Source organism: Urocitellus parryii, chromosome 1 (genome assembly GCF_045843805.1).
Source record: "Urocitellus parryii isolate mUroPar1 chromosome 1, mUroPar1.hap1, whole genome shotgun sequence".
In the NCBI taxonomy this organism is placed as follows: domain Eukaryota; kingdom Metazoa; phylum Chordata; class Mammalia; order Rodentia; family Sciuridae; genus Urocitellus; species Urocitellus parryii.
Window position 1 is genome coordinate 249,618,329 of NC_135531.1, and position 25,042 is coordinate 249,643,370.

At 41.1% G+C, this 25,042-nt stretch overlaps 1 pseudogene; it reads left to right on the forward strand.

Moving 5' to 3' along the window:
- Positions 1-12,083: 12,083 nt before the first annotated feature.
- LOC113190151 (aldehyde oxidase 3-like) overlaps positions 12,084-25,042 on the forward strand; it is a 99,581-nt pseudogene continuing 86,622 nt past the window's right edge.

Sequence of the window (25,042 nt, forward strand, 5' to 3'; positions counted from 1 at the left end):
GCTGCTCAGGGGCCTGGGAGGGAAAGATTGGGAGATGGGACAAAAAGTACGTAAACAGACACATGGGAGTGAGCCCAATATGTGAAGATTTTTATATTATAGGTTAACACTGAGCAGGAAGCTCCCATTGTCATGGGAGAAGGGATGTCTCCGGAGACATTTTTGAAGGAGTCAGAGAAGAGGGGGGAAACTCAAGTCAGGATTAGCGGGGTTCTTGGCATACATGACTGGAAAGAATTTCAGCACGAGCCAGACAAAAGCATAGAGAGAAGTTTATCTAGGAAGGTAGATACACATGCAAGGAGAATGCGGCTGTCTCAAGAGTGAGAAGCAGGCTGACTTGGGCTGGGCGTCCAATATTTATAGACAAACGTATCAGGGGCCAGACTGTGGGTCCAGGCTGGAGCTGCATAATTTTTTGCCAGTTTTCCTGTGCTTGTTTATTTCCTTCTTTTTACAAGGGTGTGGGCCAAGGACACGTGCCAAGGTTTGCAACTCTGCTTTCTGCATTTCAGTGGCTTGATTCTGCATTTTAATGGTTTGAGGGTTTTCCCCTTAAGATTGTTGTTTCTCTTTCCTTATCCTAAATCCTTATCTCACTTTGATTTTAAAAAAAAAAGAAAGAAAGAAAAAGAAAAGAAGTGCCAAACAACTAAGTAGACAAAATGGCATGGCCACTTGCCACCTCTGTCATAAGTTACCCCAGTGCTGACACAAGGGTGTGAGGAGTCACGAGGTCAGGGTGGAAGCTACATGGGATCCAATAGCTGGAGCTCCTACTTACCAAGCTCTGCTGCTACAGGAGGTCCTGTCTGCCCCAACACAGGGCAAAGCTCCCTCCATCTGCCACCACCCCTCCAGGAGACCAGCTGGCTGACTACATTAACCCTTTCCATCCTGGGAGGAGCAGGGATTCACTTGAACAGAAATGATACATTTTCTGGGTAAAGGTTTACATTTCCTGCCTCCAATGGTGATAACCATTGCCTTCCCCTCTCTAAGGGCTCACATGGTATGAAGCCCACTGGCATAAAGCTCCATTTGATGAAAGTCAGACCAAATCACAGCAAACAGAAGGGACCCACTTTACAAGCAGAGTGGGAATGAGCACACGACCGTGAAACCCACTTGTCCCATCACATCTGTACTTCTCAGAAGCAGCTGGTCTGAGAGCAGTGGAATGGCATAGTGAGGCACAGCTGGCATGGCAGCCAGGCCAGTGAGCATGGGCTCCACCCCACGGGATGCAGATACTTGAAACTGAAGGACTCTCTACGATGCTGTGCCCCAGTAGACAGTTAACAGACCAGCAGAAGGAAGATGTGTGCATTTATAACAGATTATGGTTAGTATCCATCTTATACAATTCTTCAAGTAGACAAGAAAGTCAAAAAGGAGAAAATAATCAAAGCCGGGGAAAAAAACACAAATATTCACTAATATGTAGCAAGATGGATAACCTCACAAAAGAAGAGAAATGCTAACCACGAACTGTCACCACATACTGGAAAACGACAGTATGAATACTACTCAGAGCTGGGGAGGGCTGGGAGGCACACTCCCTCGCACATGATTTGTCTCTTAAGAAAATAAGGTGGATCCAGTAGTGTGTATACCCTTCAAGCCTTAGAATTCCATCTCTAAGAATTCATCCCAAAGAAGCACTTGCTCAAATGTGCAAAGGAAAAGTCCTAGGATTTTCATTGCAATGTATTTGTAATAGTGAAAAACTGAAAATCCTTTGTATTGTAAATCAATAGAGGGTTTACATACCATGACAAGTAAGGCAATATGAAAGCTGTTAACATTTATGGAAAGCTTACTCGGTGCCAGGCACTATTCTAAGCACTTTACATGTAGAAGTTAATTTAATCCTCAAAACTGTCAGGGACTAGAAGGACATTCTCCTTCAAAGATTAGCCTGACAGCCCCCTGGGAGACATCCTGCCCGGAAGGCATCCTGCAGCTACCTATCTCCCTGGAACATCCTGCAGTTATCAGGATCATCAGACATCTTGCAGCTGGCAGTTTTACCACCCACATCCAGCAATTGCGGAGACCTTCCCCATCCCCAGCATATGAATACCCACCCACATCCAGCAATTGCAGAGACCTTCCCCATCCCCAGCATATAAATACCCCTGTGTGAACAATAAAAGTTTGCAGCTTGATCAGAACTTTTGTCTTGCTGTTACCTTTCATGTCTCTTGTCCCTTCATTCCTCCCCATCTAGGTTCGCTGCCCACGCTGATGTGTCCTGCCAGACGGGACACAAAACAACCCTCATAGAGATACCATTATTTTGTCCATTTCACAGGTAAGGTAAGATATCCTAAGTAATGAAGAGAACACAAGTTTTAAATTAGTATGAACAGTTCAATTTCACTTTTTAAAAACTAATAATGTATATATGCATGTTCGTGGGAAGACTGAATACATAGGAGTTCGGTGCTTGATGACTGAAAAGTAGACATTAGCAAGGAGAATATTTACTTTTTGCTTTACATATATTTTTTTTAATACCAGGGATTGAACTCAGAGGCACTTAACACCTGAACCACATCCCCAGCCCTTAAAAAAATTTATTTATAAACTAGGTTTCACTAAGTTGCTTAGGGCATTGCTAAATTGCTGAGGCTGGCTTGAACTTGAGAGACTCCTGTCTCAACCTCCCAAACTGCTGGGATTATAGGCACATGCTGCTGTTCCGGGCTATTTTATTTTTAAAAATGCATTTTAAAAAAATAATTTAAAAAGAAACTGACAAATATATCCAATACCAAGTAACTCGCTGGAATGTGGTTTGTTTACATGATTCCTTTTCACTTCACTGACTATAGTAGGTTTTTGTGGCTAGAAAGTTTTTCCAGTGGATTACCCCTGGGACAAGGAGAAGTACACGTTCTGTAAGAGCTAAATTGAGATTGAAGTTCCAAAGTGGCTTAAGGAGGGGGAAAGTGGGAGTATCAAGGAAGGTGGTGAAATAAGGTTGGGAGCAGAGACAGGACTGGATCGCAGGAGCCCACTCAGATAGCAGACTCTGCATCTGGTTTCTCAGCCTCCACTGGGAGCCCCTCAGCAAGACTGTTACGGGGACACAGAAGCAGGTGGAAAACCTCACAAGACTCAGCCAACTCTGTTGGCATAATGTCTTGCTCCAAGGACTCAGATGAGCTTATTTTCTTTGTGAATGGAAGAAAAGTAAGTGTTCTACATTGTTATTGCTAAATTTACATAGAGAAAGGAAGTGTGATAGAAATAATCTTTTTTTTTTAATGTTGCCAAAGACGGTATTAGATTCAGGTGGGCAACCTGTGACAAATCCAAACCAATCCTTATCTGTAGTTCCTTGGAGAGAGAGGGAAAGGGGAAGGGACGAATTGAGAAAAGGAAGAAGAAGGAGAAGCCTGGGGCCAGAAAGAGAGGATCTCATCATACGTATAAAATGTGTTAGGATTACTAGAGGAAAAGCACTTGGTTATATTAATGTCTTTAGACCACATTTTGTAAGAGTGTTTGCATTCATTGTAAAGGTAAAATTTCTAAGCTGATTCCAAGCCGCAGAGCCTGAGTTAAAGTGTAAAAGACCAGGCATCCTAAAGTTTCCAAAGTGCAGGGATTGGGTTAAAAAGTAAAAGACTAGGTATTGTTAGAGTCCCTCTGCTACCCCCCAAACCTGTAATCCCTGTAGCTATTAGGACAATACTGGAACTGCCCAGTAAATATTTCCACTGACTTTCTGGTTGTTTAATAGCTAAGGGTTCCTAGTTGCTTGGCACATAGGCATTGCAGGACCTAAACCAATCAGTTTAAATGTGTACCCCACTTAGGAGCACCAATCACCCCTGTCCAATCTGTTCCCGCCAATGTATGCACTAATCCTGACTCAGGGTTGTTGTTCAATTTTCCCGCGCCTCATGATGATTTGTTCTGATGTATGAAAGCCCACCGCCCTCTCCAAGAAGTGTACTTAAGCTCCACCTGACCTCTGCTCTGGGCTCTGAGCCGCTCTCCCTTCTTGAGTGAGCACAGAGTCCCAGCGCGCTGGAACAGATCCCTAATAAATTTCCCCCCTGCGATTGCATGAAGTGAGTCTCTTGTGTGGTCTCTCCCTCCGGCGCTCCGCTGCACCCCAACATTTGGTGCGTTGGCCGGGAAGTGCGCATCGCCGGACAGGGAGACCCTAACAACGGACTGCTTCGGGGGTAAGTAAGGTGCCTTTCTTTCTGCCTTTCTCTCTCTCTCTTCTCCCTTTCTCCTTCTTGTCTTTCTTTTGCGATCGCTCGGTTCGGTGTCTGGCCCAGTGGAGGGCGTGAGTTCTCAGGGGGCATTCCGGTTCGGTTTCTGGCTCAATGGCGGGCATGAGCTCCCAGAGACCGTGAGGTCTCAGAACCTTTCTGGTTTTGGGTTGGTAGCGTGTGGTTTCCAGTGGAAAACGTGAGTTTTCCCTGGCTGTGGCTGGCTGTGGCGGACAGACGTGTCTTTGGAGTCACGGGCCACGATCCCCAGAGGGACGCCCTGGGGATCGGGGAGGGACAAAGGTCCCTCGTTTGGGGGGGGCGAAAACGCCCTCATCGGTGCTGCCAACCCGTCTGGCTTTGCCTGCAATTCTTTTGTTTTCTCTCAGGTTGAGTTTACTGCCTGTCTTTAATCTTTGCTTCTGGACTTGTGTTAAACGTTTACTGTGTGTGTGTCCGTGTTTGCGTCACGTTTGTGTTGTCTCTCTGCGCTTCAGAGTGGCCCACCCTCAGAGTTGAATGGCCCCCAGGAGAGTCCCTCCATCTCTCTCTCTCTAATCTGCAAAGTCAGAGATATTGTCTTTCAGCCTGGCCGCATGGCCATCTAGATCATGGCTTCTAACCTTTCAGGATCTCTGCGAATCTCTTCCTGCATGGGTGGGGTCCACGAAGTCCACTGGGAGGATTCCACCCTGCGGTATGGCGGATCTGTCCTGTCCCTGTTCCTCCCAGCCCCTCCACCCGCCTGTCCTCTCTGCCCCCTGGCCGTCTCCCCTCCCCGGAGGGGGGGTGCTCCGGCGGGCGTGGGGGACGGGCAGACGGGTAGACGGAATCAGGGGTGAGGTCGGCGGGGGACCGCCCCTCCTCCCCCTCCTCTGCCGGCAACCGGCTGCCACCACAGCGGGGCGGGCAGGGTCGGAGACGGAGTCAGCGGGGGGACTGCCCCACCCCCTGTCCACCGGCGAGCAAAAAAAAAAAAAAAAACGGCTCGGGGGCACCCGGCCCTCTCCCTCCCTCGTGGGGGTAGAAGGGACCAGGTTCCCAAATCCCCCTGAGTGTTACAGCCCTCCCCGGCCACAATGATCATGGGGCCAAGGAAGCGAACAGGTCTTCCTGGAGTCGGGCTGCTTGGAATTGCAGCCCAAAGTGGGTGATAAATTCCGTCTAAGGCTAAATACTGAGACTAGGGAAGCAATGTTTCCTTTCCCTCCCATAACTGGCTTGAGTGCAAATAGAGATGCCTGCTGGGGATTTAACAACTTTGACATCTTGCTTTGACTTTTCTCAAAGCCCTGTCCTCATTATTAAATTGGTGTTAATTGGCTTTAGAGATGGGAGCCAAATTTTCAGTCACAAATTTTAACACTCCAGAGGAGACTTTTAAGGAGTCTCCACTCTGCTTTCTTGGGGAAGCCTAGCACTCGAAACAACTGCAAGAAGAGGATGAGCTTTTTGGGAGCTGGTTACTAAAAAGTTAGGAGAAAAAAATGCCTAGTCCCTAAGGTCAAACCAAACTGGAGAAGCTAATCCTATGGGTGGGAGATAAGACTAAGGGACTCCCAGCAGCTGCCAGAGCCATTTCGCTTTGGGGAACTCCCTTATCTCTTATCTACACTTTAAGGATTAAGCCACCTCTGTTTACTTAAAGAGAAGGGACACTGAATGCTGTAAAGCCAGTCACACTGAGACCCTTGATTTTACACCTATAGTTGCCCCTACGTGAAAACATCTGGTCCACTTATGGGAAAGTCTATGGTACCACTGATGGGAGTCATAATTAAATGAAAGTTCAAAACCTGGAGAGATATTTTCTTATCTGGTTGTCTGATTGTTTCTTAGGGATAATCTAGGTTAAATGTGTGTCTAAAAAATTAATTTTTTATTGTAACAATCTGGTATCTGAATGGGTTTCTAAGGCATTGCACTATCTTGCAGTTAAAAGTTGGGTTTAAGTAATTGTTTAGTTTGATTTCAGATAGTTCATGCTAGAAAACTTAAATATTTGAGATAAAAAAAAATTAAAGAGTTTCAATTTTAAACTGGGTAGCCTGAGAAGATTTCACTAAGGTGTACCAGTGCATTAACTGGGATAAAACTAGTAAATTATGATATGATATCTGTTCCCCTCAGCGTGTAAGATTCAGGAAAAAAAAGTGTTAAATTAAAACGTTGGTCTGACTTATTACAATGACATTAGATAATTAAATAACAGTCTTAGAAATTTTCAAAGCTTAATTTTAGATATACATGGTAATGTGTGGGTAAATTTAATGTAACTTAATGCTGCTTTAGAAATTTCAGAACAAGCAAAGTGGCTTAGAGGTCCTAAAGAAATTTCTTCTGATGGTAGAGATCCTATTTCCAGTCTTATGTGAGCAAGTTCTTCTAATGTAAAAAGATATGAAATTTTGGGAATTGCTTCTTAAATTTGTATCATAATTTTCAACATCCAAATCTGGAAAATATAACTTAAGGTTAAAATGCCTTAGGCCTAAAGTGTCTGCTCAAAATAGCGGTTTTTCCCTGCTCCTTCCAGACCTTAGTCAGGGCTTAAGCTGATATGCAAACAGAAGCAGCTTGGAGCTCAGGCCCAAGGGAAAAAAAAAAAAAGAGTAAAAGTGTCTTTTTACCTGAACTCAAACTAGACCAAACCAAGAAGTAAATTGTATGGTATTTACTAACTACTGGCCAGTCATCTTTTTTTTAGGACTCTTGCTTTTTCTTAGATTCTGTATTTTTTTTTTTTTTTTTGAGCTCGTGATTCTGATCCTGCAGACCTAGGTTAATGTTTTTCTGATCAGTGGAGTTTTTTTTTTTAAAAAAAACATTGCAATGGAGATTTCATCTGCGAAAAACTATGAGGCCTTTATCATTGTTATGTGTGCACACTCTTGTTATGTGTTGTATGTTGGTATGTCTATATGTGTGTATGTCCATATATCCTGCAGTGATATAACAATTGACAGATGAGGGGCGCTCATGAAAAATTAAAAATAGATCCAAATATCTTTAATTCACGTGATTTAAATGATTCGATTTAGATTGGGTAAACAGATAAAAGTAAAGATGTCCTTAAAATTAAGCTTATAAGTTTCTCTAGGTGTTCAAAAAGGCCCTAATAAAATGTTAACTCTGCTTAAATTTAAAGGTTTACAAGTATTGTTTCAAAATGTGAACAAAAGGAGATTAATAGATAAAAAGGAAAAACTAAAAGGTTCTAGGTATGGATCTAATAGAAAAAAAATTGTATTTCTAAATAGGAGAGTCTATGTGACTAAGTAATCAGGAGGGCTTAAGTAAGGGATAAAGGAAGTTTATGTAAATTGGTTATGTGTATAAGTTTTTGAGTAAGTTACACAACTATGGTTAAACAACAACTGTTGTTTTTCAATACTTTTTTGTGCTCTCTTGCTCTACATAATGAAGTTCCTTCAAATCCGATTGCAGAAAGTCTCAAATCAAATTTCCAACCAGCTTCTGCTTAGGCACTACCAGCCTCTGATGACAGATGGACCCCCAACATCTTCAAGAGAACAATTCACTCAGTGCTGAAGCTCACTACCAGGCACGATGGAATGCAGTGGACATCAGACAGCTGGAGACAACAAGTTCAGAGAACTTCTTAATCTGCCATCCTGGACTCATGAGTCTTTATGTCCTATTAAGCTTCCTCATGGACCTTGGCCTCTTCTCTGTCAGCCCCCCAACATGGAACTTCTGCCAGAAATTGATCTTTGCTCTAATTTTTATCTTCATCCTGTTTTAATTCGCTCTGATCTTCTTCAGGTGCTGGTGATGATATCTGGGAGAACTTGCCAATAGACGGGTTGCCTGCCATTTATCTAAGCCCTGCCATCTCCCCCTTAGTCATTTCTTTAAAAGCCAAACTTGGTTAGCAAAAATATCATCAATGTAATTGTGATGTTACTAATGTGTTCATATCTTCCAGGTATACAAGTCTGTAAGGTAGAAGCTTCAAAAGAACATTATATCAAGCTGGTGTTCTAAAGTTGTATGGTAATTTTAGGCTTAAAAGAAAAACACGTTGGAAATTTATTTATCATGTGTGTTCTGTAACTGGACTTGTTATCAGTAAGATATGTAAAGTTCTGTGTTACTTTCTACACTGAGATACAACTTAAATGTATTTTTAAGTCAATAAGAGCCTAATCTGGGTAAAGGTTTTATTGTAAAACACAGAAGTACTTTGCTACTTTCCTACAAGAGGTTAAAAGCTTTCAGCCTTCCCTTAATTCATATTTTAGGTGTGATATTATGTTGTGTTAGCTAATGTTCATGTAAACTTGAGCAACAGTTTATGTAAACTTTGTAAAATGATGTCTAAAAAAAGATCAATAGTACTTAAGATTTATGAAGAACCCTGGCTTACTTGAGATAAGGCTCTATGTCCCATCTCACTATATGTGGGAGCGACTATAAAAAAATAGACCAGATTTCAGTGCATTTAAGGTTGTGTCCAAAAGCTGGTTTTTGTCACGATTGCCAGGATATCAAACAGGGGATTATAATGTATAACTCTGCCAGAATTCAAGGTAGCTATTACATAAACTAAATATGTTTTTACCCTAGTTAGTTTTGTTTTGTAGTTTGCTTTTAGATGGACTAAGGATTGCCTGTTGATATTTTAAAGAGGTACTGCTTTAAGAGCTCATGGCCTGGGTTAATTTAAGATAATGTGTTATAAGGAGTTATCACCTACAGGATAGAGAGATAGACATTAAAGTTCAGTACCCTTAATATAAGGCTGTTGACTTATTTGCTAGATGTTTAAGATTAAGTTTTAAAATTAAAAATTTGGCTCTTGCCCTCTGAGTCAGTCTGAATCAGGGGATAGGGGACTTCTCCAAAGGGCTCTGCAACTCTAGGCCACATAACCTCCTGATCAGGGAGATTAATGAGACCAGTGGAGGACAGAAGCCAATCAGTGCATTTGCTGTGAAGAGGAGGATCATCAGAAAAGGGAGACATCCCTGATGCTTCCGAGGGAAGCCACGTGGTCAAGCAAGGCCTGGACCCATCCTTGTGCAAATGGAACTAGCAGAACTGGGAAACTGCTGTGAAGTTCCCGAGGACTCCCAGGAGGCTCAGCTGACTGTTAATAATAGGTAGAAACAGAAGTCAGTTTGACCTGCTTCATCTTAAACACTTAGCAAAGACAGTCAAAGCCAAAGCACAGCTGTTCCTAAACATCTTAAATGATAATAATAGTTAAATGTAACTTCCACAAATAAGTAGACTGGAGGCTAAAAAAGAGATTCTTAGACAGAAATGCCTGATAACTGTCAAAGGGACTGCTAGAGTAATTTTAGTCTAAGGCCTTTGTTTCTAACCAACGCAGGTAGGCTTGATGTTTGCTAATATGGTTATCCAGCCCTAAGTAGTAAAATTAAAGATTTCTCTATTAGACACAGAGGTCATACTAGTAAAAGGATTTTGCAGGATCAGATGGCATTAAATTATTAGACTATATCTTAAGAAAAAGGACATTTGTAACCCTAAATGTTAGTTGTTGTGTTGACATCCCTGACATTTCTGACAATGTGGCAAATATCCTTAAAGATTTACATGCTCAGATGGAAGCCATGTCCTCAGCAACTTTGTTGTGGAAACAATATCTTAGCTCTTAGTTCCTGGTACTGCCTGATGGAAAAACATTGTTAATCTTTGTCTTGGCCATTATACTCATTGGCATATTCCTGTGCTGTAGCATTTATTACTGCATCAATATGGATCCAGTACTAATGAGTTCTTGTTTCTCTTATAGACCACCCATCACTCAAATGGCCCTCCAGCCTATTACTTCTCAATTGGACTTTTATCATGGATCACTCGATAGACCCGATACTTTTAAGGGGGACTCCGAACTGCTTGCCCCACGCCGTCCCTTTTCAGCCTGAAGAAGCCAGAAAGATTCTCTTCGTCCCCCTTCCTCACAGCAGTAAGGAGTTCCCAAATTAGAGGGGGGAATGAAGCCAGATTTAAAGTTAGGTAGTCAGTGTAGTTAGATAAATCGGGATCTAATACCGAGTGAAATCTAAAATGGAGGCCATGCTGAAATTGATTCCAGGAAACGCAGGACAACTCATGGTAATCAGGCAGCAATATGCTCCACTGGTGGAAATGGAAAATGAGACCTTCCAATAACTATGATTCAGTACTTTTAAGATTAAAAGTAGTCAGAAAAAGGAGTGGGGAATGTAAAGGTAAAATTTCTAAGCTGATTCCAAGCCGCAGAGCCTGAGTTAAAATGTAAAAGACCAGGCATCCTAAAGTTTCCAAAGTGCAGGGATTGGGTTAAAAAGTAAAAGACTAGGTATTGTTAGAGTCCCTCTGCTACCCCCCAAACCTGTAATCCCTGTAGCTATTAGGACAATACTGGAACTGCCCAGTAAATATTTCCACTGACTTTCTGGTTGTTTAATAGCTAAGGGTTCCGAGTTGCTTGGCACGTAGGCAATGCAGGACCTAAAGCAATCAGTTTAAATGTGTACCCCACTTAGGAGCACCAATCACCCCTGTCCAATCTGTTCCCGCCAATGTATGCACTAATCCTGACTCAGGGTTGTTGTTCAATTTTCCCGCGCCTCATGATGATTTGTTCTGATGTATGAAAGCCCACCGCCCTCTCCAAGAAGTGTACTTAAGCTCCACCTGACCTCTGCTCTGGGCTCTGAGCCGCTCTCCCTTCTTGAGTGAGCACAGAGTCCCAGCGCGCTGGAACAGATCCCTAATAAATTTCCCCCCTGCGATTGCATGAAGTGATTCTCTTGTGTGGTCTCTCCCTCCGACGCTCCGTTGCACCCCAACATTCATGTTAGGTTATGGCTTTTCTTTTTTAGGACTCTATTTCCCCTCCTTTCCACCTCCTCCCCCAGCTCTGACTGTAGCTTCTACACCCCTTCTACCACTGCTGACACATGACCATGCATAAATTAGGAGTTTAAACCTTCAGATCACTTGCAAATAATGATGCAAGTTTTGACCAGAAAGAATGGTAGGGATGTGCCCGAAGGGCAGAGATAAACTTCACAGGTTACATTTTAACACTTTGCTTCTTTAAGCAGAGATTCTTAACTCCCTTAAGAGAAGAAGCTAAATCATTTTCTGGTCTCAATTTTTTTTTTTTAAGTTCTTGATATTTAGCCAAGGTGTAATCTATGACTGGAATGTTCTTTGCTTTCCACCGTCCTTGACGTTGTATATTTTTGTTTTCAGCCCTATTGGCAAAGAGGAAAAGGCAGTCAAAGTTTAACTTGAGCTTAATGGTACTGTGTGCTGTGCACACCAAACAAGGACTAGGAAATGAAATGAAGGCTCAGCGTGGCCATGTAGTATGCCCTAGGTCACTCAGCTAACAAACACTGCGGGGACCTTGGCTTTCATCTGTCTGCTTGCAATGTTTGTGTCCTCTCCCCTGCTCCATGTCTTATCTCCTAAGGAGATGGCTGGTCTACAATCCCCCACTAAAGGGAGGTGCCTGTGGATTTCCTGGGTATTGAAATAATTCTGTTTGTCCACTGCTTCCTTGTTCGCTTGTCAACTCTGAGTGAAGAACAGAGAACAAAGAGGGTATTTTGCAGGTGGCCATGAGAGCTAAAATTCAGCTCAATTCCCCACTCCTTTCATCTAACTGTATGAATGCAAGAGCTTTAACAGCGTATAGCTCTTCAATATTTCAGACCATTTTTATTGTTTTCCTGAAACTAAGGTGGTTTTAGAATGAAAATTCTTGTTGGTTATCCTCTGAAACAAAGCCAAACACTTGTCCTGCCAAAATAAAGCAGAAAGCAATACAGTATTATGTAATTTTATAATTGTAGAGTGATGTTTGATCAGGTCAGGCAAATAAGATCAACAAATATATTCTAAATGATTTTTACTATTCTTAAATAATAATAGGACAAAAGAAAATTGCCTCAATCTATAAAATCATTTCCTGTACACAGGTCATTAAGAGGAATGCAGACCCCAGAATAAATTTATTACTCTATCTGAGAAAACCATATCCTTTTGTTTGTTTGGGAAAGCAAAGCAAATTAAAAACTCTGGTAACTGAACTTTTTCCCTATTATTATGCTTCCTTACAAACATCTCGATGTGTGTTGTAATTGAGTAAAGTCAGTGGCTTATCTTACAAATGGAATGGCATGTGGGCAGTGGCTCCCAGTCTAAGTGAGGACAATGGTCACCAGTGGATAGTGTTTAAAACATGGATTTTTTCAGCTCTGCTTCCAGGGATGTTAAATCATCCTAAGAAATGTCCTTGATGGGGACCCTCAACTTCTTGGTCAGCATCATATTTAACTGAGGCTCCAGCATTGGTCTCCAGGGCCAACGCCAGGCTACCTGTGAACACATGATCCTTGCCTGGATTGCCCTTCCATGCAACTGAAGGTTCACCAACAGGAGCTCTGAGAGCCTAAACCAGTTTGAGTTTCCCAAAGGTGAGCCTCAGTGTAAGTCTTGCCAATCTGCCTCCTGGAGGTTATCCTGATTGATTCCCAAACTTGAATCACAGGATAAAGATGAGCATATGCTATAGGGTGGTCCCTGGGGCAAATTAAACCACATGTACACCCACACAAGAAGTGAGAGCCAGAAGGCAGAGAAAGACCCTGGAAGACTTTGTTTTTTGTTTGTTGTGTATTTGTGTATTTTAATACCCAAAATGTTTTAAAAATATGCCATTAGAAGCTAAATGGGCAGCATCCTGAGTGTGCTGTCACTCATTCTTTCCACTTTGTCATTTTTCACATTCATATAATGAGGTAAATGTACCAAAACAACATTGGGGCCTTTCCAGCTCCACCCAGAAAACCATCTCTAATTCACTACATCCCTTCTGTCCTCCCCATCACCAAGTCAAGAATAAACTTAAAGTCAAGGCATCTTGTTTAAAAGAGGTGGTATATTGGAGGATCCAATTAGAGTGGGAATCATCTGTTCTCAATGACTTCCATGGCTTTTAGATTACTTTTTTCTCTTCTGTGTGGAAAGATAAAAAAAGATAGCCCTGAATAAAAGTCAAAATTGGAGTTGTTATGGTTTGGATGTGAGGTTTCCCCCGAGAGCTCATGTGTGAGACAACGCAAGAAGGTTCAGAGAAGAAATGATTGGATTATGAGAACCTCAACCCAATCACTGAATTGATCAGTGATGGAATTAATTGAGTGGTAACTGAAGGCAGAGGAAGTGTGGCTGGGGGAGGTGGGCTTTGGGGGCGTGGCTTCAGGGGTATACATTTGTATCTGGCAAGTGGAGTCTCTCTCTGCCTTCTGATTGTCATGTGAGCCACTTCCCTTGGCACGCTCTTCTGCCATGATGGTCAGCCTCACTTATTGCCCCCAAGGAATGGAGCCAGCCTTCTAAGGACTGAGATCTCTGAAATCGTGAGTTCTCAAATAAAACTTTTCCTCCTCTAAAGTTGTTTTGGTTGGGTCTTTTAGTAATAGCAGCAAAAAGCTGACTAAAACAGGAGGCTCTCTAAACCAAGAAAAGAACAGAACTTGCTTCAAACTGCCAAGAGGTCTCTGCCCCTGACCTGGAATTGGCTGAGGCTGATGATTTTCCTCCATGGCAAGTGGCTGGCATCCGTTGGTTGGTAGGTCAAGGTGTAGTTTCTTAAGAGATCCCACATTCTAACTGATTTATACTTGAGCACCAATGCTTGTAGGGCAAGCAAGATATTTCAAGAAGTCATTGAAATTGTGCCTGTCCTGAAGTCATTTTTCCCCTGTGTGAAAATTTAAGGTTAAGGATGGACAGAGTTAGTTCCTCTTTTTCCCTTGACCATAACCCTTCCAGTCCAACTCACAGGGATGAAGTATGGCTGTGGAAGAGGGGGCAGTGGCACCTGTACAGCCATGATCTTAAATTGCGACCACATCTCCCAGAAGATCCGGTATCCTTCCTCCAAGACTAGTCCATGCAACTGAATCCTATGTTGATTTTCCATGGAGTTTTATTCCTGGCACACTTTGGCCCATGCCCCACTCAACAAAGAAAGCTGAACTATCTCATCTTTTATGAGCTAGAGCAAAATTAACTATCTTGTTGATAATTGGAGAGAAGAGGGACAGGATTATACCTACTCCTGCTATCAAACTTGACACTAGTTCTTGGCATCTCCTTTTACAAATAAGGGAAACTGAACATCTAAGGGAATTTGTATTTTTCACCAAAGTTATAGAACTAGTGAGAGAGCATAAAACCCAAGACCATTAGACTGAAAACCCCAGATTCTTCTCTTTGCAAGGTCTGCCAAGGACAGATTTGAAAGCCTACTGCCCCACCCTTCCTACTATTCCTTCTGAAAACAGATAACCAAGTTCAGGGCCAAACTCAATTTCTCTCATTCTCCTCCTGATAGGTACAATGAATTTCATATGCATGGAACCCTCTGAGAATTTGGTGAAATGCCCTGTTGTCTTCATTATTCATCCAACCAATATTTGTTGAGTTACCCCTTCCCTAAGTACTGAGAACCAAAGTTACCTGCACTCAATTGTTGGATGATTTGCTTTGCTAGTGGTCCCATTTAACTTCTTCCCCATGCCTCCCAGAGTCTTTCTAAAATCATACATTACCTAGATTGCTTGAAGGGAACAAGCTAATTCTTTGACCAGTCATCACAACTGACAAACTAAAATGGACATAGGAACAAATAAAAATTCTATTCCTGAGATATTTTGTTAACAATATAGTTTTGGGAGATAAATGGCTTTCTTAATTCCAGGTAATAGAAGTTTATTTTTAAGTGACCATACTTAAATTGAAAATCATTGTGATGACTCAGCTTTAACTTGTACTCAGTTATGTTTGTGTCAAAACAATTAAATATATATCATCTAAATACACATTTTTCTTTCTTTTCCCTCTGAATGCCACTGTTGTCTTTGCCAATTCTTTTCAGCTTCCCTGTGGGAACTCTGAAGTCACTTCTCTGTCGCTGCCTGCCTGGTGCCCATCTGTTCTCTCTATGGGGCTGCTGTCACTATGGTAGAAAGCACAGGAAGCACCAAAAGCAGGATTCATCCTGTTCAGGTAAGAGCATATTTTAACACTTTTAGGATAAACATTGGTTTAGGTAGCTTCTTTAATTGTCTGGACTTTGGCTTATAGTTTTAGAGGACACAGATTGTTGCAGGTACAGATGAGGCAAGGCACCGAAGATTCTAGGAAACAGTTTTATTTGGCTGCAGCCAGGTTCAGAGGACACAGCTTTTGCTGTAATCAATCAATTCCCTGAACCCTGAGTTCAGGTAGTTTCAGAGTTTCATACTCAGCATGTAAGGGGAGGGGCTCAGAAGTTCACAGTCTGCAGAAGTTCACATAAAAGCAGCTTTTTTCTTTTTCTCCACTGTTTTTGGGCAAGTTAATTCTTCAAGGACAATACTTGAGAAGGGGAGAGCTTCTCCTCCCCTCTCTTTCCTCCCCCTGCCAGCTGTTACCATGGAGCCCAATTGATAACTTATCTTAAAAATATAGACATCTCTGTGAAGCCCATCTCAAGGCCAGAGGCCTTGTTTGCACATTTCTATAAACTACTATACTGGATACATTTGTGAAAACTAGTAAGGGTGTGTCCAGCACCTGGAGTGCTGATTTCTTCCTAGCCAGTGCCCAAGCAAGAGAGGGCAACACGAAAATAAGAAGTTTATCTACAGTGAACTCTTTCGCAGAGACTCTTGCTGACAGTCCTAAAATCAGCCATGGTGAAGATTAACTGGAGAAGCCCAGGTAAGACTTTTCTGTGGACAAAGGATGCCACTTCAAGATGGCAGGCTAAGACCTCTATCCCCTTTATAAAAAGAAATATTGCCCTTTTCTTAATTTCCTTTTCCTTCTGCAGCTTTATTTACTTATTTATTTATATTTTATCTCCACAGAAGTATAGAGAAGGTGGTAAAGAGGTCATGGCTCCAGCCTGAGTCCCTTCAGACCATCTCTTGACCGCAAGGAGGAGTCTTCCTTCCAGGAATGTTGTGGGTTCTACCACAAAGACACAACGGGGGGGGGGGGTGTGGAAATCACACTTATCTTCATTTCTGAAATAAAGTGAGAAAAACAAAGATGCATATTCTATGTATGGTCTGTGTAAAGAGTTATGCTGCTAATTCTAGCCAGAAAAAAAATAATTTTGTGACCCAGATATATGAATCTGGCATTGGCTGCTTCGTAGTAGTCTTTGATCAAAACTACATATGATGAGTATACCCCCAAATTCAGTTATAACTGCTTTAGGAGCAAGGATTATGTCTTGCTCCAAAAATACCTTCCCACACCATGAGAAACTGGTGTTCCATTACGATTATTGGCAGACAGTGAGCCACAGGTCAGAGGGGAGGAACATCACCAGCAGGTTTGTTGGTCCTTTTGTCCCGAGGATGTCCTTCACAACATCAGAGGCACATATCTGGTTGTTAGTCTCCAGTCCAAGTTTTTATAGGATTTTAAACTCATCTACTAAAGATTCAGTTTACTAAAAAATGTCCAAACACAAACGAAACTCCAGGTACCCATCAAGGTCAGAACAAAAAGTAAGACCTAGTAAAAATGGATCTCTCCTTATGGGGACAGACCTTGATATTAATGCTCCAGTTTAAATTCTTTTGTATGGGTGAGGGTGAGAGGATCGCCCAGGTGGTGGTGGAATGAGAAGACAAAATGAAAAATTAGCTATTTCTATTTCCATTGTCTTGACTGACTCCAAACTGGCCCTTGAAGTTATGTGCTGGGTTGACACTCAGGACTCCTTTCCCAGCTACCTCAGAAAGCTTCCTTGGCACTGTAAATGTGAGAATTCACAGCTCTTCCAGCCACTAGCTGACAGGCTTGTACCTACCAATCAAAGGTCTCTGTCTCATTTCCAAGAGTTTCCTACCCCTAAGCTTTCACACTAAAGCTCCCGTGTTCTTTTCTTTTAGGAAAGGATTGCTAAAGGCATGGTACCCAGAGTGGATTTTGCACCCCAGGAATGGTGATGAGTCTACACCCTCCACAGAACAGATAATGGAAACCTTGAGTGTAAAGTCACTAGTGTCTTAAATTGTGGGATAGTTGCTATTTTCAACAAGAGGAGCACAGATGCTAAAGCGACTTCATCTAAGGGATTAGGCCAGAGGGCTTATTCGTCTTTATAATCTCTATAATCTATACTGTTATTCATCTTTTAATCTATACTTTTAAAGATGTAGCAATTATCATTCATCCTGATTTAGTGCGAGGAGAAACTGAGGTAGCCAGACAGGAAGTAAAGTGAATTTTCCATATGACTGTTACATTCTTGGCATCATAGCAATTGTTTCTGGTAAAGCTAGTGCAATATATATTTGGATGGCATATGCTTTGTGTGGGTGTCGTTGATGCAATTGAAATGTTATTGAAATGGTGTTTGGAAATATTAGGACTTTTGAATCTTTTAATTATGTTCTTAGAGCTAGCTGAAAGAAGCAGCGACCTTGCTTTTATTTGTTGTTGTGGCTGTTGCTGCTGCAGTCATGGTTGAAGTGTAATTAATGCCTATGAAATCATCGACTCTTAGGAATTAAGGGGGAAATCACTTGTGACTCATGAACTTGCATCCAACTGGAATGCCTTAAGACTTGAAAAATGGCATTTCTCCCCCTCTGTCCTTTGGGAGACTTTTTTTATTCTTTTAAAATTTTATATACTATTCTACTTTGTCTAGATACTTTTTAAGTTCTATTCTGTTATTTGAAAATCTGATAAACATTGCCTTCTGTCTTGATGTAAGTTGTGGGCTAAAATATTGAACAGGGTAAGATAAGCAGAGGTTTATGGGATCACGGTGAACACTGTACTATTGTTTTCATGTATAATGATTTACATTTGTCTCTCCTACCCACAGAGGAGCACAGATGTGTCAAATGCCTTGTGAAATTCTTGTGCTTTGGTCTACGGTGTTGGTCAGTCTAGAATCTTATCCCCTAAGGGGGAAGGGTAACTGTATTGAGTACCCAATTTCCTTTAGGGACCAATTTCCTCTTGAGCTTGTCTGATGCATTTAGTTCACCAAACATTCCTTTGGTGAAAAATATGGAAGTAAAAATAGGAACGAGATAGTTCTGCCTTCTCTCTAATAGTCTGTTGATACTACTCTATCTTCATTGAGCAATGTGTTTGTTCTCACTTTGATACATTTTGTTGCTGATGGTATTTTCCACAAAATCTATCTCAGTCTGGTGTTCAGCCAACTTAATATTGCTCTGTACACACTTTTCCCTTCATCTTTAGTTTTTTTTTTTTTTCCTTCAGAGTGACAGGCATGAGTTTATTGAAGATATAGGAAAAGAGAAAGGGAACTTTTTCAAGGGTAAGAGGGTCCTCTCAGAGAGAAGGCCTCTTCTGCCCTCCAGTTTCACTGGGAGTCCTAGGGAAGTTTCCAGAGAGTCCTGTCCAGGTCCACCTTTTAATTTTTGACTGACAGCATAGGAACTTCATGCACTGCCTCCAAGAGGGGATGGTGTGTTGCTCACAGAGTTGGAGATTTTAAGGAAACTGGGTCCCCCCTGCTTTTGCCTCAATTTTCTCCCCCCTTAAACTGTTTGTTACCCTTTGAAGAGCCCCCAGCAAGCTTTCTTTGTGAGGGTCTTGATGTTTTGGTTGCCCAGGTAATCGGGGTGATTGGGAGTTGTGATAGTTTCATGATAAAGGAGGGTCTAGGTCACATGATCTTGAAGCAGTAATTTTTCTAAAGAGGAGGTAATTATGGCTGGGGGGAGGTTTTAACATTCTAGCCTCCCATCTTCCAGGTGCTTATCTGTCAGATAAGGCTTCTTAGAGTTTCATGTTTAACGCGCCCACTACTAGGGCAAAACAAGGCTTTAGAAAAGAAAAGAGATTAAGAGATCAAGAACAAGATATAACAGCACCAATTCAAATAGATCAAGAGATAAATAAACATGGATTGGGTTTTCAAAAAGGGCCACTGAGACAATCAAAATTACTTGGAAATCAGAAAGACCAGTGTGGGTTCCTCAGTGGCCCCTAACTAAAGAAAAGATACAAGTAGCCCATGATCTGGTCAAACAGCAATTAGCGGAAGGACATATACAACCTTCCGTATCTCCCCATAATACTCCCATTTTTGTTATTAAAAAGAAATCTGGTAAATGGAGATTATTACAAGATTTAAGAGCCATTAATAATGAGATGGTTATTATGGGACCTGCTCAATCAGGGATTCCCCAATTGTCTGCTCTACCAAAAACCTGGCATGTTCTAGCTATAGATATTAAAGATTGTTTCTTCTCAATTCCAATTCATCCCGAGGATAGTCCACATTTTGCATTTACTATCCCTGCACTGAATCATGAAGGTCCTGATCAGAGATATGAATGGAAAGTACTCCCTCAAGGGATGGCTAACAGCCCAACTTTGTGCCAAATTTATGTTGATAAAGCAATCCAGCCACTTAGAAATCAAAATCCTGAACTACAGATATTTCACTATATGGATGATGTGTTAATGGCACATAAAGATAAAAACACATTGCTAGAATGTTATGCCACGCTTACAAACTTATTAAAAAGTTATAATCTAGAGATAGCAATAGATAAAGTACAATTAAATCTTCCAATTAATTATTTAGGAGTTCTATTATCCTCAACCATGGTCCGTCCACCAAAAATTCAAATACGAGTAGATCAACTCAAATCACTTAATGACTTTCAAAAGTTATTGGGAGATATAAATTGGATAAGGCCTTATCTAGGCATACCAACAGGAGAATTAGGGCCTTTATTTGATATTCTAAAAGGTCCGTCAGATCCAAATTCACCCCGCATGTTAACGCCTGAAGCTAGAAAGGCATTAAAAATCATTGAAACATATATGGAAAATATGCATTTGGATAGAATTGATATAAGTTTGCCTTTACTATTTATTGTACTACCTACAAAAAATATTCCTACAGGAGTATTTTGGCAAGAAGGTCCATTATTATGGATACATTTATCTTATTCTCCTAATACTATTCTTACTAGATATCCTGAGGTTGTAGGGCAATTAATACTCAAAGGAATAAAAGCAGCAAAAGGAGTGTTTGGGATTTCTCCCAATAAAATTATTACTCCATATACTATGGATCAAATTGATGAGTTAGCTAATGAGTTAAATACTTGGGCAATAATCATGTGTAAATCTAGTGTTGCATTTGATAATCACTTGCCATCTAATCCTTTGTTGTCTTTTTGGTCTAAGCATCCTGTAGTTTTTCCAAAAATGACAAGAAAAACCCCTATCATAAATGCTCCAAATATATTCACTGATGGGTCAAACAATGGTACAGCAGCAGTAGTTACTCCTGATCAAACTTTTACATTTTTAGTACCCAAACAATCAGCTCAAAAGGTAGAGCTCAATGCAGTATTGCAAGCTTTTATGATGTTCAAAGATTCTACATTTAATTTATTTTCTGATAGTCAGTATGTAGTTAATGCTATTGTATCTCTTGAAGATGCTGGTAGGATTTCTCCTTCCTCTACTGTTTTCTCTTTGTTTTCTGCTATACAAAGTCTAATCTGGGATAGAAAGGATCCATTCTTTATAGGACATATCAGAGCACATACAGGATTGCCTGGAGCCCTTAGTTTGGGTAATGAACTAGCAGATAAATCTACACATGACATACATATTTTCTCCACAATAGAAGAAGCTATAAATTTTCATAAAAGGTTCCATGTCAATGCTAATACTTTACAAAAACGTTTTAAAATAACTAAAGAACAAGCCAGACATATAATAAAACAATGTCAAAATTGTGTGACATTTTTGCCACAAGTTAATCTTGGAGTCAATCCTAGAGGACTGATACCTAACCATATTTGGCAGATGGACATCACACACTTGCCAGAATTTGGAAAATTAAAATATTTACATGTTACAGTTGATACTTCTTCTGGATTTTTGATGGGCTCCCTTCATCCCGGAGAAAAAACTAAAGATGTTATAGCTCACTGCTTACAAAATTTTGCCACTGTGGGTGTTCCTAAACAGTTAAAAACTGATAACGGTCCTGGTTACACCTCCAAGTCTTTTAAACAATTTTGCTCATCATTTGGCATTACTCATATAACAGGAATCCCATACAACCCACAGGGACAAGGCATAGTTGAAAGAGCTCATCAAACTATAAAAATGTACTTATTAAAACAAAAGGAGGGAATTAGTAAGGGGTATATATCCCCCAAAGATAAACTTAAAATAACCCTTTTTACTCTAAACTTTCTAAATTTGGATTCATCAGGACTTAGTGCTGCGGAAAGACATATGTATCCGAAAAATGTACATAAGCCTAAGGTACTTTGGAAAGATATTCTAACAGGACAATGGAAAGGTCCGGACCCAGTAATAGTCTGGAGTCGGGGCTCCGTCTGTGTTTTTCCACAGGAGGAACAGCAACCAATTTGGATTCCAGAGAGATTAACTAAAACAATTTCTACAGAAAAAGAAGATGATTTGACTCAAATCCATAACAGCTGATATCCAGAGTTCCAGCCTGGCTATTCTTACATCTGCGACAGTGATTTACCACGGTGCCTTTTTCAATATCTATTTTATTATTTGCATTTTTTCCCACATCATAAAGTTCTATTTTATTTTATTTTATTTTACTTTACCTTATTTTTTAAGCTCATACAAACCTAGGTTAATGTTTTTCTGATCAGTTTTATTTTTTGACTGTGTTTTATTTTTTTTTAACTGTAAAGTTTTTAAACATTGCAATGGAGATTTCACCTAGCTATAGCTACAAGGCCTTTATTTACTATTGTCTTATATGTTCTATGTTATGTATGCACTGTTTTGTGTTGTATGTCTGTATGTGTGTATGTCCATATTTCATTTATAAGGAGCGCTCATGTATAAATAGATACAAGTATCAAAAAAAAATTCAAGTCACGTGACTTATATGGTTTAATTTACTTTAGGTAAACAGCTGTTATTAAATTTTGCTTTTAAAGGTGGTTAACAGATCTGTTTGTTTACTTTCACCTTTCCTTCTCATTATATTTCGTAATTCTGTTCAGGATAATGTCTCTTTAGCAACATGGCCATAATTCCCATCTCCATCCCAGTGCCGGTGAAGACTAAGACCAAACTACAACTTTTATGATAGCTATCACAATAAACTGTATAAACTGATACATCAATCAATATAACTCAATAAGACTGCTCAATCAAGGACTTAATTTACTTTGGGAGGAAATGGACATATTGATAGACTCCTCCACTTTGAACTGCTCAATCAAGGACTTAATTTACTTTGGGAGGAAATGGACATATTGATAGACTCCTCCACTTTGAACTGCTTACACAACTTGCCTGGACTATGTATCACCTGTATGCATTGTGCTCTATTTGTTGATACAGCGAACTGGTAGTACTAAATATCTTAGCCGATGTGTCACCAGTGTTTCCAAAGGAGCCGTCAATTGGCTGGATGTCGTGGCAATTCTGCGTCTTTCTCCCTTCTGCTAGTGATGGTCTAAATTTGGGGGCCAACAGAGGTGAGGCAAGAACCTCACCCCCCCACTGGCACCAAGGTTAAATTTGGGGGCCAACAGAGGTGAGGCAAGAACCTCACCCCCCCACTGGTGCATAGGCCTATTCCACAGGTATGGCTATATACTGGACCGGTAGTCAGTGACGGGTATGATTCGGTTACAGTGGTATCAACCTAAGCCAGGAGACTGATGCAATAAGGTCAGTTTTCCCATGACGGGTAAGAACTATATGTGAATTGGACATACCTAACAGGCACGGTCCCTAGCCACATTTGCCTGTTGTTTAATTAAACAGAAGGGGGCAGATGTTAGGAGCCACAGCAAAAATATTGATACAGGCACCTTTGGGTTTAGTGACTGCCAGCCAGCAATTCACATTCATATGGTAATTGGACTCATGCTGTTTACCTGGGCCCTTTTCAGGACTCAGGTTACTCATGTCACTCTTGTAATGGGAGAGTTCCCATTGGTTGGGAAAGGATGGCAGGAGGGTGTTCCGGGGGAAGTGGAGGCCCCCCGGCTCAGGTAGAGCACACGTGGTGGACCCACTTGTTAGGGGACGCACACGGCCTCTCACAAAATAAAACTTTGTCTCAGTTTGACTGGCTTGTGTTTTTGTGCCCAACCGGGTTGCAAGATTGCAAGCCCGCGTGCACTGACAGCCCAGCAGGGAAGCACTCAGCAGGGGTGCGGCAGGCAGTGCTCAGCGATAGCAGCGGCAGGAACGGGGCTCAGCCAGCTCGCTCGGCCCGGGCCAAGAAGCCTGCGGCACCCTTCATTGTCTTTTCCCTGTTCATCGATTCATGGCTGATTAGCTACCTGACATCCCCCTACTTAAGGACTTGGGTTCCTGAATTCTTTTAGTGTATTTGGGAATCTATTCATTCTGGATGCTTCCTTCTGAAATACGGCAAAGTTGGGGGTATAGCCCAAAGTCTTTGTTTTCTATCAGGTGAGACATGGACAGTTAAATGTAAGTGACATCAGGATAGTCCACAGATCCATGGTGACATTTGATGGATGACTGGATGAGGCATACTTAAGGCAGGGATCATGCTTAAACATGAATGAGAGTTCTCACTGATCTTACCCTGGAGTGTGGTTCCATTAAGTTCTGGAGATAAAAATGAGAGGGTAAGAGGAAGAGAAAGAGGTGACTTTACTCTCCCAGGCATCAGGGTTCAAATCTCATGATCACTTCAGATTCTACAAGGGTGTTACCCTCACCTCAAATCCTTCATTTGCCATAGGTAAGCATTGCCCTTCAAATGGACTGAGGGTGAAAGCCCCAACTTTTACTCCTAAGGGTTACAGTATCTGAGCTCCAATCAAGAGGCCTTTTGGTTCTTACTAGAATGTGCTCTAACTAAAGAACCATGGATTATCTCAAGAGTTTTCCTCTAGTCACCAAAAATTTGAGGTGAAGAATAGAGGTACAGAAAAAGCAGAATGAAAGTAACCAGAAAAGAATTAGGATAACCAATGATAACTTGGTGCAAATTCCAGATGTTACAAGTCAGAGATCAGCTACAAGGCTGAGTCAGGCAAAAGACCTTCTTCAAATTCTGATTCTTGCAACCATGCCAGGAAGATTTCAGGCCTGTGTGCAGAGGAACAGGTATGAATTTATTGAAGGGATTAGAAAAGAGAAAGGAGACACTCTCATGGGAGAGAATGGATCTTTTCAGAGAAGGAACTTAATCTTCAGTTTTGCCCCATGACTTTCATTGTTTCTTTATCTCCTTACTCCTGGATTGGCTGTACTTTGATATTTTGACACCATCATGGCAGCCAACTTTTTTAAGTACTTTCTATATACAAAACATTATTCTAAGCTAAGCATTATGTGCCTATTGTACAGATGAGGAAACTGATATGTAGAATGGTATGGAAGGGTGAAGTTACTGCCCAGGATCGTATAACTAGCAAGTGGAGAAGTCAGGTCTTAAACCCTGGTAATTTGGTTGTAGGATCCATGTTCTTATTTATCTTGTCTGAATCTATTTATTTTTTCCCAAACCATTTTTTCTTGAGAGGGTAAGAGGAAGAGAAAGAGGGAATTATTTCTCAAGGGAATTATCAAGACCTTCTTTATTTTTACTTTCCTCCAGTAGAACTATTTTTCTCTTTGGTTTCATTTTGTAGAGTATCACCTATGTTATGTTTTAATCTTCTAAATTACTGATTTATTTAGTCATGCATCCCTCTATAAACATTAATGACCACCTATTTTGTAATGTTATGTATGCTTATAGT